Consider the following 16,559-nt stretch of genomic DNA (forward strand, 5'->3'; position numbering starts at 1 on the left):
GAGAAAATTCTTTAGCAATAAATTAAATAACATTACAAAGACACTCGCTCGAGACAATTAAGGTATATTTTCCGAAGGAAAGCACATTGTTGGCTCCCTTCCAATCTTAATAAAATAAAATACCAATAAAAGAGAACTACCATACTCTGTTAAACACTGTTATTTATAAGTGTTTCTTTGTGTTAATTTGGGTTGTTTTGACATTTAATCCTTCTTATACATATCAACGGTGGAAAGGCTTAATGACTTAAGCGACATTTTTTATCGAAAGATTTTAAGTAGGTTAAAAAAATATGAAGAAAAATGTTGTTAATTTAAAATATGTATGAAACTTAGTGTCACAAAAAATGTCGCTTAAGCCAAATTAGCCTTTTAACCGCCAGTATGTATACAATGTCAGATATGTGTAGGTAGGTACTTATATTATTTTGACTACCTTCGACAAATCTTTAAATATTTTTTATGTCATACATAAAGGTTATATTTCTCATCAATTTTATTATGATTTCGTTGTATGACTGTTTCTTCCTAAATAAATAAATAAAATATTTTATTGATTATCAGAATGTTAAGGTTTAAAACCAAAAATGAGGGTAGAGTATTTTGGTAGCTCAATTTTAAGTCTTAAGTGCCTACTTTATTCTTTAGTGTGAGGATTCTAGCTTCGCAGGATGGAAGTCGCTGCTTCGCCTTTATGTTTTAGGTATTCAGATATATTTTGAAAGGCTTAATCAATCATCAAATCATCTTTTTTTACATATATATTTTTTATTAATTAATCTCTATTGGAGGATGAAGGAAGACTCAGTAGAATGAGTTTTTGTTGGTATAACGATGTAAGGTAATTGTTAAGTACTCGGTTCAACGCTCGCTCGGATGCTATACTCCCAAGCGTCGACATTGGGCTGTAAGACCGGTGAAATCAACATAGCCGATCCCCAAGTGGCGGTCGTGATATTTTTTTATTGCTTTGAATGACAAAATGAGCTTACCATTTGCGTGATGGGAAGCGATACGACCGCCCATAAACAGTAAAAGCACCATCTAACCTTGGATTACAAAGAATGGTTTAATTATCCTCTGTGCCATTCGGAGACAGGAGATGTTAAGTCTTATATGTCCAGTAGTTACTCTGGCTACAATGTCCTTCAAACCGGAACACAACAGTGACTATAGTATGCACACTGCTGCTTACCGGTAGAAGTAGACATTGCGGTGGCACCTACTCAGGCGGACTTTCACAAATGAGAGACCTTATTGATAACGCGTTATTTCACGTAAAAAAGGCATATTTACAATCGCACGATAGTTCAAAGGACTTTGCCCTCTACGCACCTAATCTAAAGCCCAAAGGTCCCTGAGACCATAAAAACCGCAAGTGCCCTCCGAGCAAGGATGAATATTTTACGTCAAGCCAACCTACAGAATTTATAGTTTGACAAAACACTTTACATTGGTACATAAATACATATGTATTATTTTTTAGGCAAGCAAAATGCTTTTTCAGTAAAAAAGATGGTTGGTAAGACAGAGATGGATAGAGGTATCGTTTTTATGGCAGTCTAAATACATATTAACTTTGGGCGAGTTATGCGTGAAGGAAAGACTGGTATGATAAATACTGACCCACTGCTAGGCACGGGCCTCCTCTATACTGAGAGGGATTAGGCCTTCGCTCACTACGCTGGGACGGGTTATCAGACCTCATATACCTTCGAAATTCTTATAGAGAATTCACAAGTATATAGATTTCCACATCCTTTGAAATTAATTCCTCATAAGGATTTCTTATTCTTTTGCGCATGCTAGATATTGAAATATAGTTATTTTTACGGATTGTAACGTGGTTTTTTATATTATAATTTTCTGCTGACGTTTCATAGACTTTATAGTCTTTGTGGTCATGGGGCGACCGTATTCCGCAATAGTAATAGTTAAAAGTTTTTTTTTTTCACTGACCTACCCTCATTTTCAATAAACGATCCTAATTACTTCTATCAACCTTTTGTCTATCAATCTCAAAAATGGACCAATAAAAACAAAGTATATTTTGACACGCTTGTAAATGAATTATTTTTATAGGTTCATTCTCGGAATCGGATTGGAGATTGAGATTAAGATCGTTTATTGAAAACGACTTTAAATCCTCATTTGTTGCTTAATGTGAATAATAAAATATATTTACAAATCATGCCATACTTTAAAGCAGAAGTAGCATCGAAGTGCGCGACTCTTTTTCTATATACCGAGCATAAAATTACAAAATTTAGGCTGATACTGAAAAGAATCCAAAATCATTTTACCCAACCAAAGGTCTGACTCAAGACCTGAGCAAATCTTTCAGCTCACCTAATATAACTTCTTTTTTTATTACTGGCAAAAATAGACGAGCCAACGGCCTACCTGATGATAAGTGGTTACCGTTGCCCATTGACGTCGACAATACCATGGGCAAAGCCAAGCTGCTGCCTTCCTTGAAATACTCTTTTAAATATATATATACACAGTATCACGCCTTTATCCCATAAGGGTAGGCAGAGACTATAGATTGCCACTTTGCACGATCCTGGCATACTTCTCGCACTTCCTCCACCTTCATTAATCTTTTCATGCATTCCCGCCGGTTCCGGGTACTTTTGAACTTTATTAAACTTAATTTAAAGAAGGACAACTCATCAGCTCGAGGAAATACCGTGAGAGGAAGTTTATTCTAGAATGCAAGTTAACCACTTCACCAAGACATTTCTTTATTACTTAAATAGTTCAGAAAGCAACCTTATTCCAAACAAATATTATTGCCAGCCACCCTTACCATAAGCCTCAAAACCCAAAAATCAATCACTCAATACAATCGTTAAAAAACGCAATAGAACTCGGTCCATAGCGGATCAAAAAGATCCCGAGTAAAAAATAAGCAAGCAGTCTCTTCCTATCTCTATATTATCGTGGAATTCTAAATCCAGCCAATAAAATTAGCCGTCTGTCGAGGGTATAGTGATGGGCAATGTCGATAGTCGATGCCTATTGATTTTGTACTTTATTTTAAATGCGGTACATTTTATAATATAAAACAAAACTTTCAGTGAATTATTATTTTTTATTGCTTTAAAAGACGAGACGATCTTGCCGTTCGCCTGATGTAAGTAAGCGATACGACCGTCCATAAACAGTAGTATTGTTTGGTATTCTAATGAATTCGTCAACCATCATCGAGTCATGAGATGTTAAATCTTAGTAGTTATACTGGCTACAGTGTTATTCAAACCGGAATATAGCAGTGATTACACATTGCAGCTTGGCAGCAGAAATAGACATTGCAGTGGTACTTACCCACGCGTACTCTCGCATGTGAGAGACCTACCAACAGTAAATACTAGGTAATAAGTTGGAAATTCATCTCTCCTATACAAGAAACAAGCTTGGTAGATGCCACGGCAATGTCTGAGATTTCGGCATTTGTTTGTTTAAGATAAAAACAATATTGTGTCAGCTAGCCAATTTCAATTATTTTTATATTACTCTTACCGCGGCACGATTATTAAATATTCGTCTAGTTACATAAAATATAACAAATACAGAATTTATTTTGACTAGCCATAAACTCATCGCTAAAATGTTTTAGTCAGTATCAAAACCAATATCTTGAAATCTCTAGATTGTTTCAATTACTATGAACATTAAATTTTGTAGTAAAGTTGTACGAGCATTTTAGTCTTATTTATTATCGATATCGATACTTACCCGCCCATCTCTATTGCTTTATCGGCAAGCAGCCAATCGGCACAACGTCCCCTCGTGACGTATTACAGTACATTCTTCTAGCTCAAGCTAGGTAGCTATTTATTTTCAAATCCCAAATCCAGTGGCTTACTGTGGTACTGATTCGAAGGATCCGGGGCTTGGCGTCATTTTTTTAATAAATTCTTAGAATACATTAGGGAACAGACGTGATATGAAACGCAGTTAAAAAATAAATTCTGCATCAAATATACTGTTTAGTGTCAAGTTATTTTTTACCAATTTCTCGCGCGATATACTTTTTCTTTTATGATAGTTCGAGTTTTAAATTTCTAATGGCTTTTTAATAGAAATATTAATACCTTTTTATTTACAAATTCTTCATCATCAACACGTTGAACTAGAAATAAGAAAGAAAGACACAGTGACGCTTTAGAGAAAGCTCTGATGCGAGTCAACCCACAGCGTTTGATTTCAGTAACCACCTAACGTTACGTACGAATGCCAAATCAGCCATAAACATGTATATTATATTAATATACACTAAATTATTCTCGCAGTTTCGCCCGCGTGAAAAAGTTTTTCGAGAGAAATCGTTTCTCGGGACAAGGTGAAGGTATAGCCCTCAACAGTAATATTAATTATTATTAGTGAAAAAAAATCCAAGTCAGTTTAGTAGTTCCTGCAATTAGTGCGTTCAAACAAACTCTTCAGATTGATATTGGTTTAGATATGGCTGACGCCTATTGCGTTAGACAGCCAGCGTTCAAGTAAACGCGCACCGATATTTTGTTTAAAATTCAAAAACTGATAAATATGGTTGTCTCCTATCGAAGTTTTCAAACCATACATTTCACCCTTTCTCTGCAGTCGGACCCTCTTTATTGAGGCTCGTGACTCTATCTTCACACTGATATCTCTCCATCAGCTTCGTTCTTCTGCCTAATGGAATGCTATATTAATGAAGACATTCAACGCACTGGAAACCTGGTCTATCCATCTTTTGGGGTAACGTCCTCGTGGTCTCTACCATCTCAACTTTCCAACCATGAGCAGCTTTTCCAGGTTGTCTGGTTTGCGACGGGCGATATATCCAAAGAAATTTAAGGGTCTGTGTAATGAGGTCACAGAAACCCTTTATCTGTTCGAAATGCAGTTGTTTCAGGATAGACTTGTTTTTTTTTTCCTCGAGGGAAGGAAGGGAAGAGGAAGGAGAAGGAGCTTTGTTCGGATGGTTGGAAGGGAGAGGTTCAATGTGTATTTGGCAACCAAGAGGTATACACATTACACTATGTGCCAGGAGCCGCGGCATAATGTTCCCCCGTGCATGGGCGTGCATTCGGTGTGAAGACTGAGCGCACAAGAATGGCCTCGGAGGGAGGATAGATATGTTAGTTCCATGTGGAGTCCACGTTATTCTTGCCATCTTAAGATTTCACCCAGCCTTCATATATTTTTTATTACCTTAGTTGGCAAACGAGCGAGCAGTCCGCCTCTTAGTAAGCAGCATACGACCGAGGACTTTACAAAGCCAGAGGCACAGCCCAGCCGTTACCTACATGAACCTATCATGAAAAATATTGTAATAATTTATCGCTGCTCCTACAATAAACACGGCAATTTTTTCCCACCTGCCATCCTGAAATTACACGAAAACATGTTATTCGCTGTTGACATCGCCTAAGTTATTATCTCATTACTTATTATTTATTCAAATACGGAGCACGTATACAAAATTCATACGTATACGTGATACAATTATGCAAATTAAAACATAGAGGTAACGGCCTTTCATATTTTAACCAAATTATTACTATTGTACGTTAATTTGATTTACGAATTTTAAATTAATGGAGCTTTAGCCTATAAGGAAAAAGCTGAAGAATAAGAACTAAATTTATTTACTTTAATAGCATAACTTTTTATATTTGCTTTAATCCAAGAACATTATTGTTTTATCTACCTTTATCCTTTTAAGTTGCACCATGAAATAGGGAAATTAAAATAGAGGGATATTTTTATTATACGGGCAAGGCAAAAGTAACTAGACCTTATGATAAGTGGAGTAAGGTCTAATAGAATATCTACTGACCAGAGATGATGACCCCTCGACAATCGACGCAGTTATGCCGCCCTGTTGAGACCGGGTATACACAGGCTGATCCCGGAACGCGACACTTACGTGCACCACTATGGCGAGTTAAGAGTTATGTACGGTGGTCACTATCCGAGCTGGTACAAAACATACCTTACTACAACCATAAATGTATTAAACATGAACAGGAAACATAGATTTTAAAACCAACACCAGCTCTTAAAGTCTAATCTAAGCTCACAGTATTCTCTCAACTTGACCATACTGTACGAAGAATCGCCAAAAATAAATCTATCGAGTTGTTACAACTGTGAATAATTCATTTAGGACGCGTCCGTGCGTCCCGCCGGGCTAAAAGGTCAACCCTCTATTTCCAAAGGTCATTTGTCATGTGTCATCCCGCGAATGTTACTTTTAGAACTCTGAGGAGGTAAATCTTGAGGGTTTGATGTCGATTCTTTTGGTTATTTTTATTTTCTTTGAAGTGTCGATACTTGCAGCGCTGTTACTGCACAGTAGTTTATTAATCTTATTTTTTTATGATTAAAATTTTTGAATTTAAATTGATAATGGTTTATTATGTTTACGCGAATGTAAGACATTAAAATGAAACTAACTATTATGCTGGTTTTATCATGGTTTCTATATTACAATTTTCTCCCGACGTTTCAAAGATTTTGCAGCCTTCATGGTCACGGGACGAATTAAGATGTTGCTCATCCGAAAAATCAACTCAAACCGCGATAAAGTCTGCAAAATAGTTTTGTTTCAATTTATATTTATTTTTAGACAGAAACAAAGTAGACGTTAATTCATTATAATTATATCAACTTTCCTTGAATAATCACATTACTATAATTTCAAAAGAATAGACTTGCAAAGTTGAGCTTTGAGGAAGAGAAGAGGATTGCAGCTACCAAATTCCTCAGGATTTTTTGTAAGAGTGATACAACGAGTGTGGTCGACCAAAATAATAAGTTTTCTATACCTTATTTGTTCTTAAGTACAAATAAGGTAGATTGAATGACGTGAGCCTTTCAATCATCGATATGTGTTTATTCCCATTACTTATATGGTCAATAAAGAGTTATCTATCATTTAAAACCTCCTTCCTAAAACGATTATATATAGCTCTCCATGCCTTCGATCGCTCCTTTATCTAATGTTATGAGACTGTATTATGTTATCTTCATCATACGTGATGACTTGAGTAAAATCACTTGATGTATTAAAGGTGATGTGTTTGCCGCTTTTACACCGAATTGTAAGAATATCTTTAAATGAAATATCATTTAAAGATATTCTTACAATTCGGTGTAAAAGCGTGTATGTGAAGGGGTCTGGTTCCGCCTACGTGGGTAAATCCGTCTTTTTGATATCACAGGCTGTAAGGATTTCTTCTTTATATGATATTAAGGTTACAGAGTGATGTTCGTCTAAGTGGGTAAATCCGTTTTTTAATATCACAGGTTGTAATGGTATATTTTTTATATGATATTGAGGTCAAGGGGCCCTATTCCGTCTACGTAGGCAAATCCGGATTGATGCAATCACGAGCGTTCTAATCAACACACTATTAAAAAACTAATTATTATTAAATTTAATTTATGTCAAAATGTCTTGTTTCAGTAGCGTCTACAGGAGGGAGTATGAGTAATGATTAAACGTACGTATATATTTCGATATACATTTTAACTTGTAGGTGACTTGACTCGACATCACGGCTTTATCTCTAAAGGCGTAAGCAGAGCAACCACTTTTGATCTTGTGTATTCCGTCCCATGATTTGATGTGGGGCGAGCTTATCGTCATATCCGGTACAAATTCCCGATTCCGGGCTATTACTGAATATAAAACTCAATATCATTTTGCCTAACCAGGAACTCAAACATGCGACCAAGAACAGTATCGCTCACGCAATACATTTACGCTATCAAGCCAATCATTTTACTTTTACCCACATTTTTAACGAATCAACATAACCTTCGCAAGCTGAACAAACTTTAATGGTTTTAAAATGTATTACAATTTCAGAATTATAATGCCTTGTAAATAACTAAAGCGTAACACGACCCGAAATCCTAGACCACGACCTGATAACCAGTCCATTAACAACCAGGTCAGGCCCGTAGACGGGCTGAGGTTAGCCACTATTTACCCTGATTTTAGATATATCTGCAGTATTGGCAACATGACAAACATTAGGCTAAATGCATCGAAATGTTGCGAACGTTCTGGAATATTTGGAATCGTAATGTGGTTTGATTTTAAATATGGAATTCGAAGTTTTAACGGCCAGTTTTAAAATCAGAATACACGATCTGGTTTTTTTATACGTGCAAGGCAAAGTGACCTTTATGTCCCTGATGGTAAGTGGAGTGGGTCGAATAGAATGTCGACGACAGATGATTAACCCTTGGCAGTCGAAACGATTAGACCGGCTTGGAACCGGATAAACATAGCCTGATCCAGTAACGCGACGCACATGCGTGGGCAACTATGGCGGGTTTTAACACTTTGTGTACGGTGGTCGCTATCGGGGCGGATATAAAATATATCCTTCCACCAGCAAACGTGAGCAGTAACAATGTTTTTTTTTTTATAGATTTCTTTTTTCTAAATCATACAGGCAATAATATATTGTCTCGGGCAAGGCCTCCTAATTTCTGTACTACTGAGAGAGTTTAGGTCACAGTCTACACTGGCCTAATAAGAACTCATGCAGGGCTAAATTCTTTTGACTAACTCATTCAAAAGAACAGTAATAAAACAGTGATTTTAGAATGTGGCAAAAAAACAACACGACTCCATATTCTATTGTGATTGGTTGAGAGCCTAACTCGTGACTGACGCATTGGTCTCTCGACCAATCACAAACATCAAAAGTAAACGTCATCGACTTACGATTCGCGTTGTATTGGAATTTGTTAAGGGGCTGATTATTAATATCGGCTTTCATTTATTGTGAGTGCTTGAAAGATGAAAACATGACTGACACATTGGTCTCTAGATTATAGATATCAAAATTAAACGACAGTGACTTACGAGTCGATTTTTCAAGACATTCTAAGAGGCTGATTACTATATTAATGTCGGCTTCCATTTATTGTGATTGGTTGAAAGATGAACACGTAATTGACGCATTGATCTCGCGGATATCAAAATTAAACGACATTGACTTACGAGTAGTATTTTTTGGGACATTCTAAAGGACTGACTGCTATATTTGTGTCGGCGTCGAATTTAAAAATTTCTCTGCCACTAACAAAATTTACTATATTAGTGCCGAATTCCGATTTTAAAATTTCTCTACCGCTACTACAGTTTAAGGTTTAAGGTTTAAGAATCATTTATTTCTCATAAGATTATAAATTAATCAATAGAGAAATCTACTTAACATAGTAATTCTATACAGGCGAGCATTTTATAAAGATTGCATACTATTACAATGACAGGATAACTAAATTACAAATAACAATTTCATAGACATGAATAATAATAAGAATACATATTGTTAAATCAACATCAACAATTACTTATAACACTCATCAATATTAATACAACTACAAATACAATTACAAACAGCAGAATCATCCGTATACGTTTACATCCATATATCCCGTATTTCCAACCCCAAGCGAAGTCCCGGTGTGATAGCGGGCACGTATCGAAAACTGACATAAGCTATGAAAAATCACCGGCCAAAGCGAGCGCTTTCATTAGCTAGGCGAGGTAAAAAATGATCCCTCGAATCACACCACGATGTTTGCCGGTGTGCGGGTATTAATATTGGGATATTAAAAAATGTATTAGTTTGGTTTTGGGGTCAGTGTCTGATGCCTTACAGCACTTTTTATACACTTTGTATGGTAGTAACAGATGTTGTTACTGTAATCAAGCAAATGCTGATTAAAGTCATTTTTACTGGTAGGTCTCTCATATGTGAGAGTCCGCCTAGGTACCACTGCAATGTCTATTTCTACCGCTAAGCAGCAGTGTTTAGTCACTGTTGTGTTAGTGTAATAACAACTGGACACGATCAGACTTAACATCTCATGTCTCACTGACGGTACTACTGCAATTTCCATTAATGCCAAGCAGCAGTATTTCGTTACTGTTGTGTTCCGGTTTGAAGGGCATAATAAGACAATATAACATCTCGCGTCTCAGGATGGCGAGCGCAGTGGAATGCTAAACAATACTTTCTAATTCAAGGTCGTATCGCTTACCATCAGGCGAACGGCAAGCTCGTCTCGTCATTCAAAGCAATAAAAAAATAAAAATATCGTTTAATTAGTTTAAAAAATCAGAAAAAAGTGCCGATTTTAAATATGTATGAAACGTAGTGTCGCAAAAAATGTCGCTGAAGACAATCCTTTTAATATAATTGGATCTATATGGAAAAATCGTAGTAAGGATTTTGTACACTTTTTATAGTAGTAGTTATAAAGTTTAATTATTTGCTACAAATAATTTTTCCCGTACCGGGAATCGAACCCGAGCCTCCTGGGTGAAAGCCAGGTATCCTAGCCACTAGACCATACGGGAGATATTCATCTAGAGCTAAAAACTTACCAGCATAAATGGGATGGAACACACGGTGAAAAGTGGTAAAAGAGATGAGTGTGTGAGAATCTCACACTTAAACCTAAAACTTATATAAAAATTATAGTATGTGACTTAATTCGAAATGCCTGTCGAAGGTCGGTAGGTAATATTTATATGACAATATTGATGTTTTTAGATAGGTTTAAGTTCCCGGTAATATCGTGTTTTATTATTTACGAAAGATAAATCTACAAAGTCAAATAAATAACAAACAATATTTATACTACTATATAAAGCTGAAGAGTTTGTTTATTTGAACGCGCTAATCTCAGGAACTACTGGTGTGAATTGAAAAAAATCTTTTAGTGTTGGATAGGTCATTTATCATGGATGGCTATAAACTATATATCATCACGCTATGACCATTGGGAGCGGAGCAGTAATGAAAAATGTTGGTAAAACGGGAAAAATTTATTACTCTTGACAGCTTCGACTGCGTGCGCTGCGTAAACGGTTAAAGTAATGCATCAATTATGTATGACGGAATTGTTTTTCTCAAAATACTGGTGGTAGGCTTCTCATATATGAGAGTCCGTCTGGATAGATACCACCGCAATGTCTATTTCTGCCGCCAAGCAACAGTGTGTAGCCATTGTTGTGTTCCGGTTTGAAGGACTTTGTAGCCAGTGTAACTACTGGTCATAATGAGACTTAACATCTCACGTCTCAGGATGTCGAACGCAGTGGAATACCAAACAATATTTTGTTTCTCAAGGTGTTGGATGGTGTTTCTACTGTTTATGGGCGGTCGTATCGCTTACTAACAGGCGAACGGCAAGCTCGTCTCGTCGTTTACAGCAAAAAAAAAAGTATATATTATCTATACTATTATATAAAGCTGAAGAGTTTGTTTGTTTGTTTGAACGCGCTAATCTCAGGAACTACCGGTCCAAACTGAAAAATTCTTTTTGCGTTGGATAGCCCTTTGTTCGTGGAGTGCTATAGGCTATATATCATCACGCTATACCCAATAGGAGCGGAGCAGTAATGGCTAATCTCAGGAACTACCGGTCCAAACTGAAAAAATATTTTTGTTTTGAATAGTCCTTTGTTTGTGGAGTGCTCAAAGTTATATATCATCACGCTATGACCAATAGGAGCGGAGCAGTAATGGCTAATCTCAGGAACTACCAGTTTGAACTGAAAAATTCGTTTTGTGTTGGATAGCCCTTTATTTATGGAGCGCTATAGGCTATATATCATCACGCTATGGCCAATAGGAGCGGAGCAGTAATAGCTAATCTCAGGAACTACCGGTTTGAACTGAAAAAATATTTTTGTGTTGGATAGCCCTTTGATCCCGGAGTGCTATAGGCTATATATCATCACGCTATGACCAATAGGAGCGTAGCAGTAATGAAACATGTTGCAAAAACGGCGAAAAATTATTAGTTTTGAGAGCTTCCATTGCGTGCGCTGCGTAAACGGTTAAAGTTATGCAACAATGATGTATGACGGGATTGTTCCTCTTAAAAAGTTCCAAAAAAAATATATTATAAACAAAGTCCCCCGCTGCATCTGTCTGCCTGAACGTGTTAAACTCAAAAACTACCCAACGTATTAAGATGAAATTTGGTATAGAGACAGTTTGAGACCCTGGGAAGAACATAGGCTCCCGGGAAACTACTACTTTTATAACGGAAAACTATAGCCTAAAAAACTTTATAACGCGGGCGGAGCCGCGGGCAAAAGCTAGTATATTATAAATTGAAGACCCCAGCCACATCTGCCTGCCTAATTGAACTCGATAAATTCAAAAACTACCCGACCGATTTCGATCAAATTTGGTATGGAGATAGCTTGAGACCCTGGAAAGAACATAGACTGGAAAGAACTTTCAATCCCGAAAAAATATATAGCGTGACTTTTATAACAGAAAACTTTAGCTCGGAAAAACTGTATCACGCGGGCGGAGCCGCGGGCAATAGATAGTCATTTATAAACTCAGAAACGAGGTCCATTCGGCTAAGTTATTATCATATAGGGCAAGATCGTATAATGCAATAATACCGCGAAATTATTATTATTATATTAGACCGTATTTGTTACTATGACAAAGAACATGTACGCTATGTATAATGAACGCCTATTTCTAAGCTTACAATCAAAATTATCACATAATTTTAATAATATCTAGTTAGATGTATAAAATGGTTTCAATTAACTAAGTATTTATTAAGAAAAAAATATATACAAGCCTTCTGTCGACTTTTCAAATCCACGTCCGAACTTACCCACACAAATAATATGAAAACCATCTCTCGACTGTTCTAAAAAACATCCGATCTTACCCGAACGCACCCTAATACTAGAGAAATTCTGAGAACTACACAGAATGGGTAAACATCAAGAAACTAACAGTATATATGTATAGAGTTATGTCTGCTCCTATTGTCAGTACACAGACCGCTCCTGAGAGCAAATCCGTTGAATTATTAAGTCCGATCATAGATTATTGTGAACAGATGCGATGCCTGACCGGGGAAATAAAAAACCTGCTTTGGGTTCGCTAGTTTTCGTGTGAAATTAAAATAAACAATTTTTCAGATTTTATCGCGGTTTTAATGTTTTAGTTTTCTCCTGACTTTTCGAAGACTTGGCAGCCTTCGTATTCACGGGGGGACTGAGGTGTTGTTCATCTCCGAAGTCAAAGTTACAATATCTACCTACATTTTACAAATATACAACTTTTTAAATTTTAGCTGTTGGTGATCCGATCTATGCAGACTATGCACTTTTTCACGTGGACTGAGCCTCGGGCAAAACCTATTTAAAGATAAAGGCAAAAATCTATCGTCGAATAATCGCATAAATGAATAGTCGCTTCTGCAATTACTATAGTCTTTATGAATCCAATGAATTATTGAATCGGTACCAAAATTTGCGCTGAGCTTTGACGATCTTAGTGAAATATTCCATTAATTCTAATTTTACGTAAACACCGAAAGGAATTCAATTTCCCAAAGTATTATTTGGAATTATAGTCAAATTTTCAGTATTTAACTACGAAATTTTCTTGGAGTTCATTTATTAGCATTGTTCTATAGGTATAATATTATGTTAGGTCTAGTTGTTATATAGATGCATAGCATAACGCCTTTTTTCAGGGGAAGGCAAATATATAACAGAATACTAAATAAAATACTATTGCACTTGCTCAAAATGTGATTCTGCTGTTTGTAATTGTACTATTATAAGTAATTGTTGATGTTGATTTAACAAATGTATTCATATTATTCATATATATGAAATTGTTATTTGTAATTTACTTATCTTGTCATTCTAAATGTATACAATCTTTATAAAATGCTTGCCTGTATAAAATAACTATATTAAGTAGTTTTCTCAGTAAGTAATTAATTTATAATCTTATGAGAAACACATGATACTTAAACCTTAAACCTTAACAGACTCAGTTAATATATTATGGCCAACTCTCCTAAACATTTGGGGCACATGACCACATATTTTTAATAAAAACATAAACAATTCAGACACCATTTTGAGTCTACGTTAGATTTTCGTTCATATACTTAAAAGACCTAAATTTAGTTCATATATTGTGTACTAAACTCTAAAAACATTATTTCTTATGTTAACGCGAATGTTAGACATTGAAATAATACTATTTTCCAAATTTTATTTCGGTTTACATTATAGTTTTTTCCCGACAAATAGCTAAAAAAATTATAATTGTAAAATATAGGTAGATAGATATTGTAACCTTAACTTTTCAGACGACCAACACTTAAAAAATATATTTTTTTTTATCATGTCTTACCACCAAACTATTTAATACAAAGACCATCAAAACTTTAACTCTTTATGAAATATGTATAATGTATATGGGTACATTTTCTTTACATTTTGTTTTTTTCTGCATTCTTCCAAAGGAAATATCGTTCTTATGCACGGCATAAAGTGAATGAACAATAAAATAGTAAAATTTCTTTCGTATTGGCTTCTCATCCATTTTCACTCTATACGAAAACTAATTTCTTGCTACCGATAAGTTTTGATCTCAACTTCCAACATCTCCCGTATGGTCTAGTGGCTAGGATACCTGGCTTTCACCCAGGAGGCTCGGGTTCGATTCCCGGTACGGGAAAATACTTTTTCATGGCGGTTTTTTTCTAAACTATTTTTTAGAAATAGATAATTCATTCAAATCAATTTTTTTATTATTTTTTTTGTGTAAATTTTCATCCGAGCTAACAAAAATTAAAAAAGCTTGGCCAATCAATACCATAACTACTATTAAGATTATAAATAAATAATAATATGAATAATCATTTCGTGAAAATCGTCTTTAATCGGCGATCGAACTTTAGACCTTAGCAACGCAGTCGTACATTACAACTACGCCAGCGGAACGGTCTTTAAAAAGCTTTTATAACACTTTATTATATTTGTGCTTGCAATATTCGAGGAACATCGGAATGGAGATATTTGGCAACGCGGATGCAATAGTAAAAGATTTAGGCCATGTTTTACATATTTGAAGTAAATTTTATTTGACATTATTATATTACGCAGCTATTGTAGAGAACTCATTTTATTACTGGTGGTAGGTCTCTCATATGTGAGAGTCCGTCTGGGTAGGTATCACCGCAATGTCTACTTCTGCCGCCAAGCAGCAGTGTGTAGTCACTGTTCTGTTCCAGTTTAAAGAATATTGTAGCCTGTGTAACTACTGGACATAATAAGACTTAACATCTCATGTCTCAGGATAGCGAGCGCGGTGGAATACCAAACAATACTTTGTAATTCAAGATGTAGGATGTATTTCTACGGTTTATAGGTAGTCATACCGCTTATCATCAGGCGAAGGGCAATCCCGTCTCGTAATACAAACCAATAAAAAAAGCATTATTTGTGAGCATAGATAAGAGTATGACTTTGATATTTGGTCGTCTTATATATTTACAGAAGTTGTATTTTTAGTAGTTGCAAAACAGGTCCTTAGTGTTGTACCGTATTCAAAATCGTCACCTATTCTAATCCTTGAATTAACTCCTGTACTTGTTATGCTAACGTTACACTTTATGTCTAGATTCTAAACTTTAGGTGCAACGTGTGACATGCATTCGTTGTTATTCTAGACTCTAGGATGACGAGTGCGCTTTAAATTCAGATATAGGGTAAGCAATATTAGTAAGTATGCAAGAATTACTTTATATAATGATTTCTTCTGTTTACGCGAATGTTAGACATTGAAATAAAACTATTATACGGATTTTATCCTAATCCCCCCCCGTGACCATGAAGGCTGCAAAGTCTTCGAAACGTCGGGAGGAAATAATAATATAAAACACCGCGATAAAATCCGTAAAATAGTTTTTTTTTCAATTGCTTTGTAGTTTTCAAATAAACGTACGAGGATGGTTATTGGATATTTTCATCCAAAAAGTGACAACTGTATACAGAGTGTAAAAGCTATGCCAAATTATGCAAGAGCATTGAGAAACCGTGTTTCTACTGCAATTCAAATCATCAATTTCAAAGTAGTGTAGGTACAGACTGAGACTAGTGTAGGAACTTATTCCAAGAGACGGCGGTTGAGGACGGCTGCACGGCGGTTAATGTCACAAATATTACTGATTACTATGATTAAACTGATAAAACTGCCACGGTGCAGTAGTTGTAATGCGCACAGGGTACGAGTACAACTACCGCGCTGAGGTCCTAGGTTTGAATCTGGGTTGAGGCCAAATTTGTAAGTGGGTCTTCCATCTTAAAAATTACTCAATCGCATTTCGGACTCTGTATGTTGACGATGATACCCCCTTGACTCGGAGAGCACGTAAGTCCATTGGTCCTGCGCCTGATTTCTCCAGTCATGTCGGCTTGTTGTCTCACCGGACTATGAGAGTGAAAAAACAGAGAATGCACCTGTGTATTCCACACATTTGTGCACTATAATATCTCCTCCGTTGAGATATATTAAATGTAATATTTTTGCATGTAATGAATTAATACAGCTATGTAATGGAACACGGTTTTATTAATTGTTTAGATTGACAGACATGGACAGACGTATAAGACAATATATAAAAACTACCACAGAGTAATTATGCAAAAATTCTAATGTATATAACAATCGGCCGTGACCGAATCT

The 16,559-nt window shown here is 35.8% G+C and overlaps 2 non-coding genes across 2 annotated transcripts; one reads left to right on the top strand and one right to left on the bottom strand.

Moving 5' to 3' along the window:
• Window positions 1-10,309: 10,309 nt before the first annotated feature.
• Window positions 10,310-10,381, bottom strand: Trnae-uuc. The gene has a single exon. It is a non-coding gene; the product is annotated as a tRNA-Glu (tRNA).
• Window positions 10,382-14,477: 4,096 nt separating this feature from the next.
• Window positions 14,478-14,549, top strand: Trnae-uuc. Its single transcript has one exon. It is a non-coding gene; the product is annotated as a tRNA-Glu (tRNA).
• The last annotated feature ends 2,010 nt before the right edge of the window (window positions 14,550-16,559 follow it).

Source organism: Manduca sexta, chromosome 2 (assembly GCF_014839805.1).
Source record: "Manduca sexta isolate Smith_Timp_Sample1 chromosome 2, JHU_Msex_v1.0, whole genome shotgun sequence".
Lineage (NCBI taxonomy): Eukaryota > Metazoa > Arthropoda > Insecta > Lepidoptera > Sphingidae > Manduca > Manduca sexta.